We start from the raw sequence: 14,398 nt of genomic DNA on the forward strand, positions 1-14,398 counted from the left end.
TTGTCTCTTCTTGTAATATCTCCCTGCTGGGTCTAGTGTGCGTCCTTCGGGCCACACTTGTGTCAAAAACATCTATTTCATCTTCTTAATACAATGATGTGCAGCTCTCCTACGTATTCGAGAAAAAGAGTATGTAGACATACTAATTCTAAGATATTCCAAAGCGATCTATATGAAAAATTTCAAAACCTCCCCTAGTTTTTAAATATATTTTGATTATACCTTGTTACTGGTATATAAAAATTAGTATGTCCACATACTCTATGTATGATCACATACTCAACATATATACCACCACAGATGGTCTAGTACCGTCACATACTACAAGTACATACTTTTTGTTCGGTCAGATTCATCGTATATCATGAGATACGCAGGTAGGAGTAGCTACACGCGCGTGTAGAAAAGATTTTCCCTGTATTGAAATATATATTTATGCATAGATTAATTTTTTCACAAAGTACACTATTTTAAATAATTATTAATTAATGTAATATTTTCATGAGCGATTTTTGTCTGCACTTATTACGTACTCATACTTTAATCTCTACTTGTGTAATGATTTTGTTATTCAAAAACCATCAATAAACAAAATAGGTAAATGCCATCTTCAAATTGAGTAAATATCCGATGGATACTCGAATCCGAGACATTCATTTTGTATTCGTATTCGAGAACATCCAAATTCATAATCCTATTCGATTTAAAATGTGGTAAAACATGCTATCCGAATTCGATTCCATGCGGATCCGATCCGAATTCCATCCCTAGTTATGAACTTTGCAAATTTTTACTACCAATCTAGTTAAATTATATGCATCCTCGCTATACAAAAGTTACATCAATATATTCATGTTCATTCGCTCAAAAATATATTCTTGTTTGAATAACTTTAGGTGTTTTCGATTTTCTAGTGACCGCCAACATAATTGGAGAGAAATCAATTATAAATTACTTTTGATATTTTATTATCTCAAAGTATACCTTACGGTTGTTTGATGGAGGAAGTATCTTCATATGCGTTTCAGCTAAAAGGTCTAATTTTTTTTGAACGCAACATGAAATGCATTGGGCTAAAAGATAAGCGAGTGGACTATTTTCAAAAGAGTAAAATGCATCACCGGTCCTTAAAATTAGCTTGGTGTGTCATCTAGGTCCCCAAACACCAAAAATGCACATTCACGTCTTCAAACTTGCTAACTGGTTCATGTGAGATCCAAATCACAGTTGGTTGAGTTAAACCGCCTATGTGGTCGTTGACTATGCGTTGACGTGTCTCCTTCTACCCGCTCTGTCTTCCTCACCTCTCATCTCTCATCACTATCTCCTCCAGTCCTCCGCCAGGGAGACCGGGAGCCCGAGCACGAAGGTGTGAATGCATTGATGGAAATTCTAGTTGCCAAGCATTTGCTCCTAGGTGAATGAAACATATTAACACACACACACACACACCAAAATTATAATGGACTATAGAAACAGGTTGACTAGTGAGACAGTGGAAGCGCTTGTCTGTCTCCAAGATTGGATTAGAGGAAATGGTATGTTTAGTTTTTGATGTTTTTGACGTATGTGTTAATATGTTTACTGCATGTCTAATCTGTTTTTAATTATTTCAGATGCTATCACCCATGATGATATAACTGGATGTTCCATTGGAGATGAGGAGGATGAATTGTATGTGTCCATGTAGATCTGAATATTATTTTAACAATACTACTAATCATGAATGATCACTAACAATGTTCAAATTACAATTCTGGTTTAGTAGTTTTGTTTATGTCTTTATGATGAGTAAACTGGGTATGACTATTTGTGACTACTTTTCATTGGTCTATCTATAAATTGACTGAATCTGTAGCTCTCAATTGCTAAGGTCATCCAGAAGTTTGATTAGCACATCAGTTAATGGAGTGTTGGTTTTCTTAAAAACGGATGCACAATCGACTCTCAGTTTGTTTTACACCAATTCTACTACGCTTGCAAAAGCTTTCACTTTAAAGTGGATATTTTTCACAATTTCACAAGTGACAATTGACAATTGAAAATGCATTTCCCATCGAACCTGAGATTGCTTGTCATATTTCTTTGAGTTATTGCTCTTTTGTGTTAGTTTATTAAATTTAGGTGGATGACATTTTGGCTAGATGTACTGCAGCTGTGAACCCAAACCTTGTGTAAAGAAGACAGCAGATGACTGGGAAGGCCTGCAGCAGTGATGAAATAAAGAACCCAGGAAGCTAGCAGGATTGTTGATTTATGAGCAAAAATCAAATCTATTTTGTGGTTAATTTAATTTAATTTATAATTATTAGTGAATAAATACAGATTTTGACTGAAAATGTTCTTGTCGTGTTCATTTTTATTTTCAGATTTTTTTTCTATTTCTTTTTGATTTTTAAGTCCATGGCATGTTCTGTGACTCGCTTTGCTCAGCTTGAAACTGATTTTGGTTGGACGTGCAGCAAGAGGTCATGCGGCCATGCGAGGGGTAGGCAAGCGGACGCCTGCAAGCTGTCGCAAAGTCCACAAAAATTAAGCGGTGCTACACGGGCAGCCGCATGTGCCCGCGACACAATTTGCGGCTTGTGCGGACGCGGGGCGGGCAGCCGCGACCCGCCCCATTTTTACCATATCACATCTTGAATAGAAAACATGTTGAGATTGCCTTCCATGATGTTTATAGAATTAGTGTCATCTATGGTAAGTACAGTGTTGTAAAACAATAGCAACAACAATTAACTAAGAGAAGAGAAGATAGTATAGAATGTAAAAGAATGCATTATATGGAAAAAAAATGAGGTTGTAAATTAAAGGGCAGATTCAGGTAACAAAGAAAAAAATTTAGGTCAGAGACGGGAGCACAATCCATTTGTGGGTTTGCCAGAGCCTCACTGAAATGCCAAACTATATAGCTCAAAAAGATGGATATTTCTTCATCATGTTTCTAAAAAGATAGAGGGGGCGTCGACGCGTCGTTCGCATCAAAGAATATCCCCCAATCAGTATAAGTACGATCAATAGTCTTTTTTCGATACATAAATTTTTATTAAATTTATTAAAAATGGAAGATAAGAAAGTTTGGACGATCTGATTTTAGCAATCAATTGATCAGGTCATGGCGAACACTGCAAAAGGACTCGTTGCATACTGATCTCGGTGCCAGGACTTGACATAAATTGGCTGGGGGCAGGTTCCTTATCCATGCAAGGATGTGTCGGTAGAGGGTCCAATTCCATCCATGGATCGATCTGATCTGACACCAATATTGTGTGTGTATAGTAGTACGTGACAACAACCAATAATTTAATTAATTAATTGACGTCCTTATTGCTTGTGTGAATACAAGACATGGCACATGCACGTATGCTTAATGAGATAGAGAGATGTTGTATTTCATTCGTCAGGTAAAATAGACATTTTGATCTTTCAACTTTTTTCTAAAAGTCAAGTTCGTCCTTTTACTTTCGAATTAGCCAATATAGTCCCTCAACTTCCATCTTTGACCAAATCGTCCTTATGCTGATGTGATACTCCATAATAACATGAGACTATTGTAAAAAGATATTTTTTCCCTTGATTTCATGTTCCCATCCTCAATTTTTGCATGGTTGCTGCCTTGCTGGTGTGCGGATACTCGTCAATCTACTCTTGCTTGCATGGAGGAGCTGGGGTGGGATCAACATGCTGCTGCTCCTGGCTTGATTGCCGAGAGAAATTGGACGAGAGCAGCGGCAACTGCTACTTGCTTGCCGATTGGGGCTGACGAGAGAGAGAACTACATGCTTGTGCTTTGTATTTTGCTCCATGCTTTCACGGAGAAAGGGAAAGGGAGCTAGATTGTTGTGAAGCTCAGATTGGAGAGAGAAGGAGCATGCAGCTCTGCATATTCAGTGGTGTTAGAAGCAGATAAAAGGATGAGGCAGCTGGTTGTTGATGCTCTGCTCGAGCAGCAAGAGCTTCTTATCTTATATTTGGTAGGATAGCTAGTTAGGTCCGCTCGATCTGATGATGGTGTCATGACCACATCCAGCACAAACGGTGACGGTGGAAATTGAGTAGGGAAAGGAGAACAAGGGCAAAAAGGATATTTAGCATTAGTTTAATGATAGTATTGAGTGCTACATCCGCATAAGGGTGAGTTTGCCCTAGAAACAAAAATTGAGAGACTAGTTGACCCATCTAATAGTTCAGGGACGAAGCTGATCCTCGGTAGAAACAAAAGTTGAGAGACTAGTTGATCCATCTAATAATTCAAGGGACGAAGTTGATCCTCGGTGTAAAGTTGAAGGACCCATTTCGTTGCTAGATCCTTGATTTCCGTTATATTCTTCTTAATTTGGGACACTCGCCAAAGTCCGTCGGTTTCGTCATCTCTGGTACTCTTTTACCAATTTTTTCCTCCCCGAATAAATACTTAGCCGCTATGTGCTGGGTCGTCTGATGCTAGTACTTGTATCAATCATATAGGGCCGTGCATCTTTACACAGCGTGCGGCACCTTGGTGTGTGCGCGCGCGCTCAAGACAGTGGGCAGCGCCTTCTCCAAAAGAAAAAAAAAACTGGTGCTGGTTCAGGGAATGCAGAGTAGTTAGTGATGGAGACACGTACGTGAGATGGATGTCGTGCTCGAGCTCGACACCGAGTCGTGGTGGACGTACGATCCATACATGAGATCGATCGGAACGCCGCGTACATTGAGAGTTGAGACAAAAGCACGTCGTCGGCCGGTGGAGCAAGCGAGCGATGCTTGGGGAGCAACCAAAGTCAACAGCCTAGCTAGGTGGGTTCCGCTCTGTGAGAGTGAGCAGCACTCAGAGCCACCGTGAGAGCTGTCTGACTGAGCAACTGTGGGCGTGGCTGCGGGCTCCCTCCCGGTAAACTCTCCACTGCAGTCCACGTGGTGGGGACGGAAGGGCACACACTGGCGTTGCCGGGCGCGGGCGGAGCACGCACGTCGCCGTCGCCGCGGCGTCGCGCCACGCACCCCAGCCGCAAGGGCACCGGCAACACGCCGCGCCGAAAAGGGAAGAAGGCGAACGCGTCCGCGAGCACGTGACCTTCGCTTGGAGGGACGCGAGTGTAGCTGCGGCCTTTTGCCCGCCTGCCTGCCTGTCAGGCACTGCTGCTGCACTTGCCCATTGGAGCGGAGCGCTGCTGTGCCTCCTGCTTGGATTTGGAATTTTGGGTCGTGCGATCGGCCGATCTGTCGGTGGCCCCATCCGTCACCGGTCGGTCGGCCCCTCTCTCTCGGCCTCTTCATGCATGAGCATGACGGCATGGGAGCTCGCTCGCTCGCTTCGCTAGTCTCTCCGTCTCCATCGGGCCCACGTTGAAATGTGTAGGTGAGCTGTCCCCCTCCCTGCTAGCTATCACGGTCGGATCTGGGCTACGTACGCAAAACGCAGCGCTGGAGTCTTTCCGTGCCTTTCGACGTTTTATTCTTCACGTATGTACGTATTGCTAGGGTCGTCGTACATTCGATTCAAAGTGGCGTGCCAAGGCAAACGCATAGGAGTACGTGCATATGGTACGCACTAGCTAGTCACTACTGTACGTGCATATGCTTGAATTGTATTTTTTGTGTGCCAGCCAAACAAACATCTTCTAACGAGCCAAGCAGTGACCGTGATTTTTGTGGCGTCGTCGCAACTGTACCGTGTCAACTGATCGACGGGAACCAAACAGACCCGCGATCCCTCCATCTTAAGAGTCTAGGGTGTTGTTTGATCCGGTATGATCTTAGACGTTACATTTTGAATGTAAGCCGTTGATTTCATATGAAAATATTTTCAACGAATCCAATGATATCAAGTTTGTATGATATAAAGCATAAACAGGGGCGAAGTGACGCAGTGATTGCTGGAAAAATGGGAAAACAGTTCTTATAGCAGGCCTCCAAGATGAAGCCGAGCCCACACAAGCCAGGCCACGCCCTGGGCCTAAATTGCTAGCTGTGATGGAAACACGCGGCAACTGCTAATCCTTCAATGCGTATGCGTGGGCCAGTATTTAAAACTCCATCCGTCCCTAATTATTATTCGTTTCGACTTTTCTAGACACTGTATCTAGATATAATATATATCTAGGTGCACAATAAAAGCTATATATTTAGAAAAGCCAAAATGAATAGTAATTTAGGACAGAGGGATTAGTTATAAAAAAATTGACTTTTTAGATTATGCTATGTTCTTTGAGTATGTATTTTATTAAAATGGTGATGTATATGCACAAAGCCACAAACTACACGAGGTTTGATCAAAGAACATAAGAACGACCAAGGTAGCACCTAGACGCCTAGCAACCGAGAAACTCGTTAATCGTTATTAGAAGGAAACACTCGATAAATTTTTTTTTTGAAACTGTACGGCAAACTTTATTCACTCAGGATAGTAACATCGTTTACAATGCAATCAAGGATAAAACTAGGGGGCTCATCGTCCCATGTACAATTTTGCTTTGTTTGCATTGCTCTTCTTGCAAGTAAGTGAGCAGCTTGATTCGCCTCAGTGCTCGATACTTATCTCCTGAAAACCATTTCACACTATATTGCATTCATCATATATAGGCGTAGCAGAGTTTGCCATGAATCCACCATCCCTCATGATTGGACCACCTCCATACAGTCTGATTGAACAATCAACCGATTGCATCCGATGTGCTGCGCTAGCATCAACCCCTCCTTTAGTGCATAAGCCTCTGCCATCGGTGCATCGATTAAATGGGGCAAATAGCTATGAGCAGCAGCTAAGACGCCTCCATTGCTATCCCTTATGATCGATCCCACACTGCCTCTTCCTCCATCTTCATCAAAGGCCGCATCAACATTCACCATTACTTTTCCTTCAGTGGGTTTCTTCCATCCCTGCCTCAGCTTTGACCCTTTCTTCATTGCATTTTGATAATTCTTTGTTAGCGCTGCGATGGACATAGCTGAGCTTGCTGGAAGCTGGACCTCCTCCCCATGCACGATCTGTCTTCTCTCCCACCAAAGATACCAGCCCGCAGTAAGCACCAATTCCGCTAACCCCATGTTCAGAGTATCGATCAGCTCTTCTCTTCTAATTATTTCATCAATCACCACTGAGCCTGAACGATCAATGGTAAGATAATATTGTAATCTCTCCCTAACACCCAGAGCTTGCCATACTTCCTGTGCTCGATCACAGGTAAACAGCAGATGTTTGATGTCCTCCGCTCCATTCTGACAAACCGGGCATCCTCCCAACTGCCCAATATGTCGATTAGCCAAAATGGCTCGACAGGCCACAAGTCCTTTCAGAGCTCGCCAACCGAATATCTTGATTTTCCCCGGCACTTTCATTCTCCATAATTTCTTCCACAACTGGTTCCCTGAAGCAATACTGGCCTGCACTTGGTGATGTCGCTGCCCATATTTATTGTCCCATTGACAATGGTATGCTGACCGAACAGAGAACCGGCCACTTCTGTTATAATGCCAAGCCACCACATCTTCCCTTCCCAATGTGGTAGGAATTTGTCTAATACGATAAACATCAGTCGACCAAAAGATAGCCTTCATCAAGTCTACATCCCATTGCATTGTTATTGGGTTAATCAACTCATCAACCGTAGACACCAAATTATTTCCCCTGGCCGTTTGAATTTTTAGATTGTGGCTACCTGGAATCCAGTTGTCTTCCCAAATATTTATTTGTGTACCATCCCCCACTCTCCAGATATATCCATGCTTGAAGCACTCAAGCCCAGCTAGAATACTTTGCCAAGTGAACGAGCTCCCATTCTTGTTTCTCGCCTGTAGCAATTTGCCATTAGGATAATATCATGCTCTAAGCACTCGCGCACACAGAGACTTCGGTTCACACAGCAGTCTCCATGCTTGTTTAGCTAACATTGCCAAATTGAAAGATTGCAGATCCCTAAACCCCATGCCTCCCCCATCCTTCGGTAGGCACATTTTCCACCATTCTTGCCAATGCATTCTCCTATGTTCATCGTCATCCCCCCACCAATATTGCGAGATAGCATTTGTGATTCCTTTGCAAATTGATTTCGGAATTTGAAAAACCATCATCGCATATACTGGGACGGCTTGAGCAATGGACTTGATAAGAATTTCCTTTCCTCCCAAACTCAATGTCTTCTCCTTCCATCCGTTAATCCGTGTATTCACTCTATCAATTAGGTGACGGAAACAATTACTTCGGTCAAGTCCCACCAAAGCTGGCAATCCCAAATACTTGTCATTCAATGATTCCGTCATGATATTAAGGATCTGACACACCTCGGTCTTCTGGTCCACTTTTGTATTAGCTGAAAAATAGATACTAGACTTGGCCTCACTAATTTTCTGTCCCGAGCTTGCGCAATATCTGTTCAAGATGCTAGCAAGGCAGTCAGCATTGTTTTTATCCGCCTGCATCAAAATGAGCGAATCATCTGCAAATAGAAGGTGAGAGATAGTTGGAGCATCTCTACAGACCTTCACCCCTATCAATTCACCTCTTTCTTCCGCTTTCTTATCATGCACGACAGACCTTCAGCTACCATTAGGAATAGATAAGGTGATAATGGGTCACCTTGTTGTAATACTCTGGATGGTGAAAAAAATTCAGATTCAACTGAGTTAAATCGCACACTATATCTGACAGATGTAACACATGCCATAACTAATTTAATCCATCTCTGATCAAATCCAAGCTTGGTCATAATTTTCTCCAGAAACACCCATTCCACTCTATCATATGCTTTTTGCATATCCAGCTTCACTGCACAAAGACCTTTCTTCCCCTTCTTCTTCTTCATTGTATGGATGCACTCATAGGCTAACAGAATATTATCTGTAATTAATCTTCCCGGCACAAATGCACTTTGATGATCATCAATAATCTCGGGTAGAAAAGCTTTAAGTCTTTGTGCTAACATCTTAGAGATAATCTTGTACACCACGTTACACAGAGAGATGGGACGGAACTGAGTTACCTTGTCAGGATTATCGACTTTTGGAATCAAGACAATAGTGGTGTCATTCCATCCCATTGGGATCATAGCATTCTGTATAGCTCCCAGCACCTCCTCCACCAGGTCGTCCTCCAACATGCCCCAGAACCTTTTGAAGAAAATAGCATGGAGGCCATCAGGTCCTGGGGCCTTTAAGTCCCCAATACTGAATAAAGCCTTCTTCACTTCCTCCTTTGTAAATGGAGCTAACAGAGATTGGTTCATATGTGTTGTTACTCTCCTATCCACATCAGCCAAGATCCCCTCCTCAATCTCCTGGACTTCGCTTGTAAACAATGTAGAAAAATATTCTTTGATCATTGCCCCCATCATTGCATTATCTTCATGTCTCACCCCTTCCTCATCCACCAGACCTTTTATCAAATTTTTCCTCCTCCGGCTAGACGCGTGGTGATGAAAGAAATTAGTATTTCTATCACCATGCTTAAGCCAGTTTGCGCGCGCCCTCTGCACCCAATAAATCTCCTCTTGTTCTAGTAACAACTCTAGTTGGAGAAGGATCTCCTTTTGAGCTGCAACAGACTGGTCTGTCATTTCTCCTCGCCTCAGCACCTCCAACTCACGCTTGAGTTTCTTAATTCGGTGGACAGGTTGCTTCAAAACCTCCTTGTCCCAAACATGCAGGTCAGAGTGTATCATATTCACTTTTGTCATTAGCGGTGACCCCTGGCCCTGGGCCACGGCTCTTGTCCATGCAGTGTGAACAATCTCATGGACTGACTCCTCCTTAAGCCATCTGGCTTCAAATCTCTTCGGGCTCCCACCTGCTGACACCCGAAGAGTATCATCCTGGTCAGTATCGACTATCAACGGCCGATGATCTGATTTAATTGTTTCCCCATTTGCCAAACTTGCATTGGGGAACAGGTTACTCCATTGAGCATTGGTTACGCCCCGATCGAGACACTCCCTTATCTTCCCCCGTTGCCATGTAAACATGCCACCCGAGTACCCCATATCCACTAGATCACAGTCATGCAGAGCGTCGTGAAAATCCTGCATCTGTTTTTGAGACCGAGCCCTCCCTCCTTCCTTCTCAAAATGAAAAAGGATTTCATTAAAATCTCCTACCGCCAGCCATGGCAAGGAACTACAATTCTTTAGGTGACGTAAAGCCTCCCAAGTGCGGTATTTATGGTCCAATTTGGCTCACCATAAATTCTGGATAATCTCCATTGCTCCCCCTCGCCCACAGCTACATCAATGTAGTACTGAGAAACATTCAACTGCTTTATTACCACCTCTTTTTTCCACAACAGTAACAGCCCTCCGCTCCTGCCATCACTTTCGTGGATGATGAACTTATCACACCCCAATCACCTTCTCAGATTCTCTGCCTTTGCTTTCCCCAGATGAGTCTCAGACAGAAAGAGAATATCTGGTTTTTCTCGCTTCTGGACCTCTAGAAGCGCACGAACTACCCGGAGACTAGCCAGTCCCTGGCAGTTCCAAGCTAAGATTTTCATTGCTCCTGGTCACTCTCCTCGAAGGAGAGCGCCGATCTAGTAATTGTGTTTGTTAGACTTCCTTCTCCCCCATCAGTTGTTCTTGGCCTCTTCTTCTCCTGCTCCTTCAATGGGCTAATTATGTCTCCACTCAATATTATTTGCATATTATCTGTACCCTTGACAGAACCATCTTGCTCTTTGGCCTGTACTTTACTGAGGTCGTCATCATCCCCAACCGAGTCATCCATGTCATCAGGATTCACATCAAACCATGGTCCTCCTCTTGCTCCACCTCTACCTCTCCCTCTCCCACGGCCTCTACCACGACCACTACTATAGTCCTCCCGGCCCATCACCATTGCATTGAAAGGAACTCTTAGCCAATCTCCCTACTGGCAACTTGCTTTGCTATGCACCCCATCACCGCATTCAGTTACATTGTGACCCAAAACACCACAGTAGAAACAGAAGTTTGGAATCTTTTCATACTGAACCAAATACATCTTTCTCTCCTTTAGCGTAATCGATACCACCCGAACTAGAGGTTTATTCAGATCAAGCCACACCTTTGTACGCAGATATGGAGTGGTGTTAATCTTGCCTTCATTCATCACCACATTAATAATATCACCCACCTTTTTAGCTACCTTCTCTGCTAAATCTCGCTTCTTCATCAACCCTTTCGGCACACCTTGGATCCTCGCCCAAACTGGAATTCTATCCAGCTTGTACTCCGAAACATTAGTAAAACCATCATACTCCTCCATCACAATCGCTGCTCCACGAAACAGCCATGGACTCCCATCCATCACTTTCGTCCAATCGCCGAGACAATGAAACTGGACTAGGAATAAATTTGGACCCCGAATTTTGAAGATTACTTCCTTTGCTGCAGCCCAGGCATTACGCATAGCGCTGAACAAAGCAGCATGGCTGAAAGGCTTGGAGGTATGAACCTTAAAAAGGGCAAGCCAGCGCACATCCTTCACCAATTCATCAAACTCGCCTGAGAAATCAAGATCTTCATCTTCTTCTCCTTGTAGATTCAGCCCCTCCAGCCTCTCCTCCAGAGTCAGTTCACCCTCGCCATCGACACCCATCTCCACGTCCTTCCCCTTCCCCTTCTCCTTCGTTTCCTTCTCCACCATGCAACCCGTGGTGATAGCTCCCAGGCTCCTTGCGGAGGGGAACCGGTCGCTTCACGGGGATTTGGATGGAGGGGTCACGTAGATCGCTCGCTTTTTTGTTGGACTCCGATGTCGCCGCCGGAGGAAGTCGAAACCCTAGAATAGGGGATATTCCATGTGGTAACACTCGATAATTCTTTTAGTTTTATAAAAGGATTCGCGGCAGTTAGAACTACTACCATTATCCCAAAACCAGACCGCATATCTCTTCCGACTAGGGATGTAAATAAGTCGAGCTCAAGCGAGTTTATCGCCTCAAAGTTTAAGCTTATTAGAGCGTTGAACTAAGCTCGATCCGAGCCTCAAAACCGTCAATTCCTACAGCTAGGCTCAGATTTGACACGTTTGTAATTTGAGCCGATCTCGAGTCAACCTCACGAGTTAGTAAATGAGCCTTGTGGTCTTCATCAGTCATGATATTAGTTATTCAAAGTCTAGAAGTATATGGTAATTAGAATTGAATCACTGTCTTTCTCGTTAACTTTTAGGATTCGTACTGTGCAGTTAGGCTAGGAATTAGAATACATGTGTAAACACCTCACGGAGTTATAGCTATAGTTTTAGATGAAGCTTTAGCATGACTCGTTTAGAATTCGAGTCAATCTCGAAACAAATCTAAGACGAGCCAAACCTGAGTAGTTCAGGATTTTCAAACTTTCAACCCTACTACTTCCCACCAACGCTATAAAAAACAATTTGTAGGAACGTTCCGTTTTTTCCTAAGGTGGGCGAAATTACCACCTGTACCTACAAAACGGGACAGGTTACTGTAGCATCCGGCCCACCCCTGATAAGCATTTCCAGGGGCGGGTGACGGCGGGTAATGTCGTCACCCACCCCTGGAAATGGGGGTTATTTCTAGGGGCGGGGTCACCCGCCCCTGTAAATGGTCCCATTTCCAAGTGCAGATCACGGGGCGACCCGCCCCTGCAAATCCTTTTCCAAGGGCGGGTGACCCACCCTTAAAAATCGTTTTCCATGGACGGGTGATGGCATGACCCGCCCTAAAAATGGTCGCGTCAAAATAAATTCATAATTTTTTCATATGACCTCGGATGAAACAAACTTCATATCAAAACTTTATAGGTCGACGAGATCTAAAATTTTGTAGTTGACAAGTTTTCAATTTAAGATTGTTTAATGCTTCAAATGTTATTATACGTTCTCTAGTTTTGAAATCTACATTTTTTGAACTTTCAAATGACTTCGGATATAGATAAGCTCTACATAAAACTTGTAGAGTTCGACGAGACCTAAAATTTTAAATTTTAAAGTTGACAAGTTTTCAATTTAAAATTGTTTAGTACTTCAAAATGTTATTATATGTTCTCTAGTTTTGAAATCTACACTTTTGCATTTTTCAAATGACTTCGGATATAGAGAAGAATATCTATATGAAACTGGTGACTATCAATGAGATCTAAATATAGATGAGTAAATAAATGAGCATATGCGTGAGTATGTGAGTATATGTATATGTGGTCATAAACATACAAGTTTTCATTTGAGGATCGGAAGGATTAAGTTTAAAGGATGTATTTTTTGAATACAAACTTTTTATACGATCTTGGATGAATACAAACTTTATATCAAAGTTTTAGATTTATATCAGATCTAAAACTTTGTAGTTGACAACCTTTTCATTTGAAATCATTTAGTAGTTCAAAACGCTATTTTAAGCGCTCTAATTTTGAAATCTTGAATTTTAAAATTTTCAAATGGTCTCGGATATAAAAAAAAGCTCTACATCAAAGTGGTAGAGCTCGACGAGATCTAAAACTTTGCAGTTGACAAATTGTTTATTTGAGATCATTTAGTGGTCACAAACATATAAGTTTTCCATTTAATGCTAAGGATGGGAATGATTAAGTTTAAAGGTTGTATTTTTTTTAATATAAACTTTTGCATACGATCTCGGATAAATCCAAACTTTATATTAAAATTGTAGAGCTTGATGAGATTTTAAACTTTGGAGTTGACAACTTTTTCATTAAAGATTGTTTAGTGGTCCAAAAATATATTATAAGTTCAGAGAAGAAACACATTTGCTACGCCATCGATACACAACTCCGAAACCGAGCGTTCCTATTGGCCGAACTCTCGTCCCACCCTTCCCTCTCAACCAGCCAACCTTATCTCCTCCCCCTTTCTCTCTTCTCTCCCACCTCTCCTCTCTCCCCTCTCCCACCTCTCCGGCGCGCCCCTGCGGAGGAGCCCCGGCGGCCGGCGCAGCTACCTCGGCCCGACCCTGTAGAGGAGCCCCAGTGGTCAGCGCGGCCACCTCGGCCCGACCCCGACGACGGAGGCGGCAGGCGCGGCGGCCACCCTGGCCCCGGCGACAGAGGCTGTCGGTGCGGCCATCAGCGGCGTGGGTGGTCGGCTGGCTCCAGCTCCATGACGGCGACAGACGATGCGACCCAGACGAGGTCGGCCAGTGCGGGCGACTCGACCCCGGCACCGAGGCTGTCCGGCACGGGCGGCTCCACCTCCACAGCGGGGACGGCCGGCGCGGGTGGCCCTGACCCCGGCGTTGAATTTTCTTTTTTTTTTCTTTTTTTAATCAGTTAGCAGGAGCGGGTGATGGGTGACCCGTCCCTGCAAATGGGGTTTTCAGGGACGGGTCTGTTAGCTGCTCCTGCAAATAACTATTTGTAGCTGCGAAAGTTAGGGGCGGGTAGCGTGCCCGCCCCTGCAAATGTGATTTCAACCCTCTTGGAAACCGTTTTTATAGTACAACTTCCTATCACTGTCTTTGTATTTCACA

The sequence above is a fragment of the Setaria italica genome, chromosome IX, assembly GCF_000263155.2.
Source record: "Setaria italica strain Yugu1 chromosome IX, Setaria_italica_v2.0, whole genome shotgun sequence".
NCBI classification, from domain to species: Eukaryota; Viridiplantae; Streptophyta; class Magnoliopsida; order Poales; family Poaceae; genus Setaria; species Setaria italica.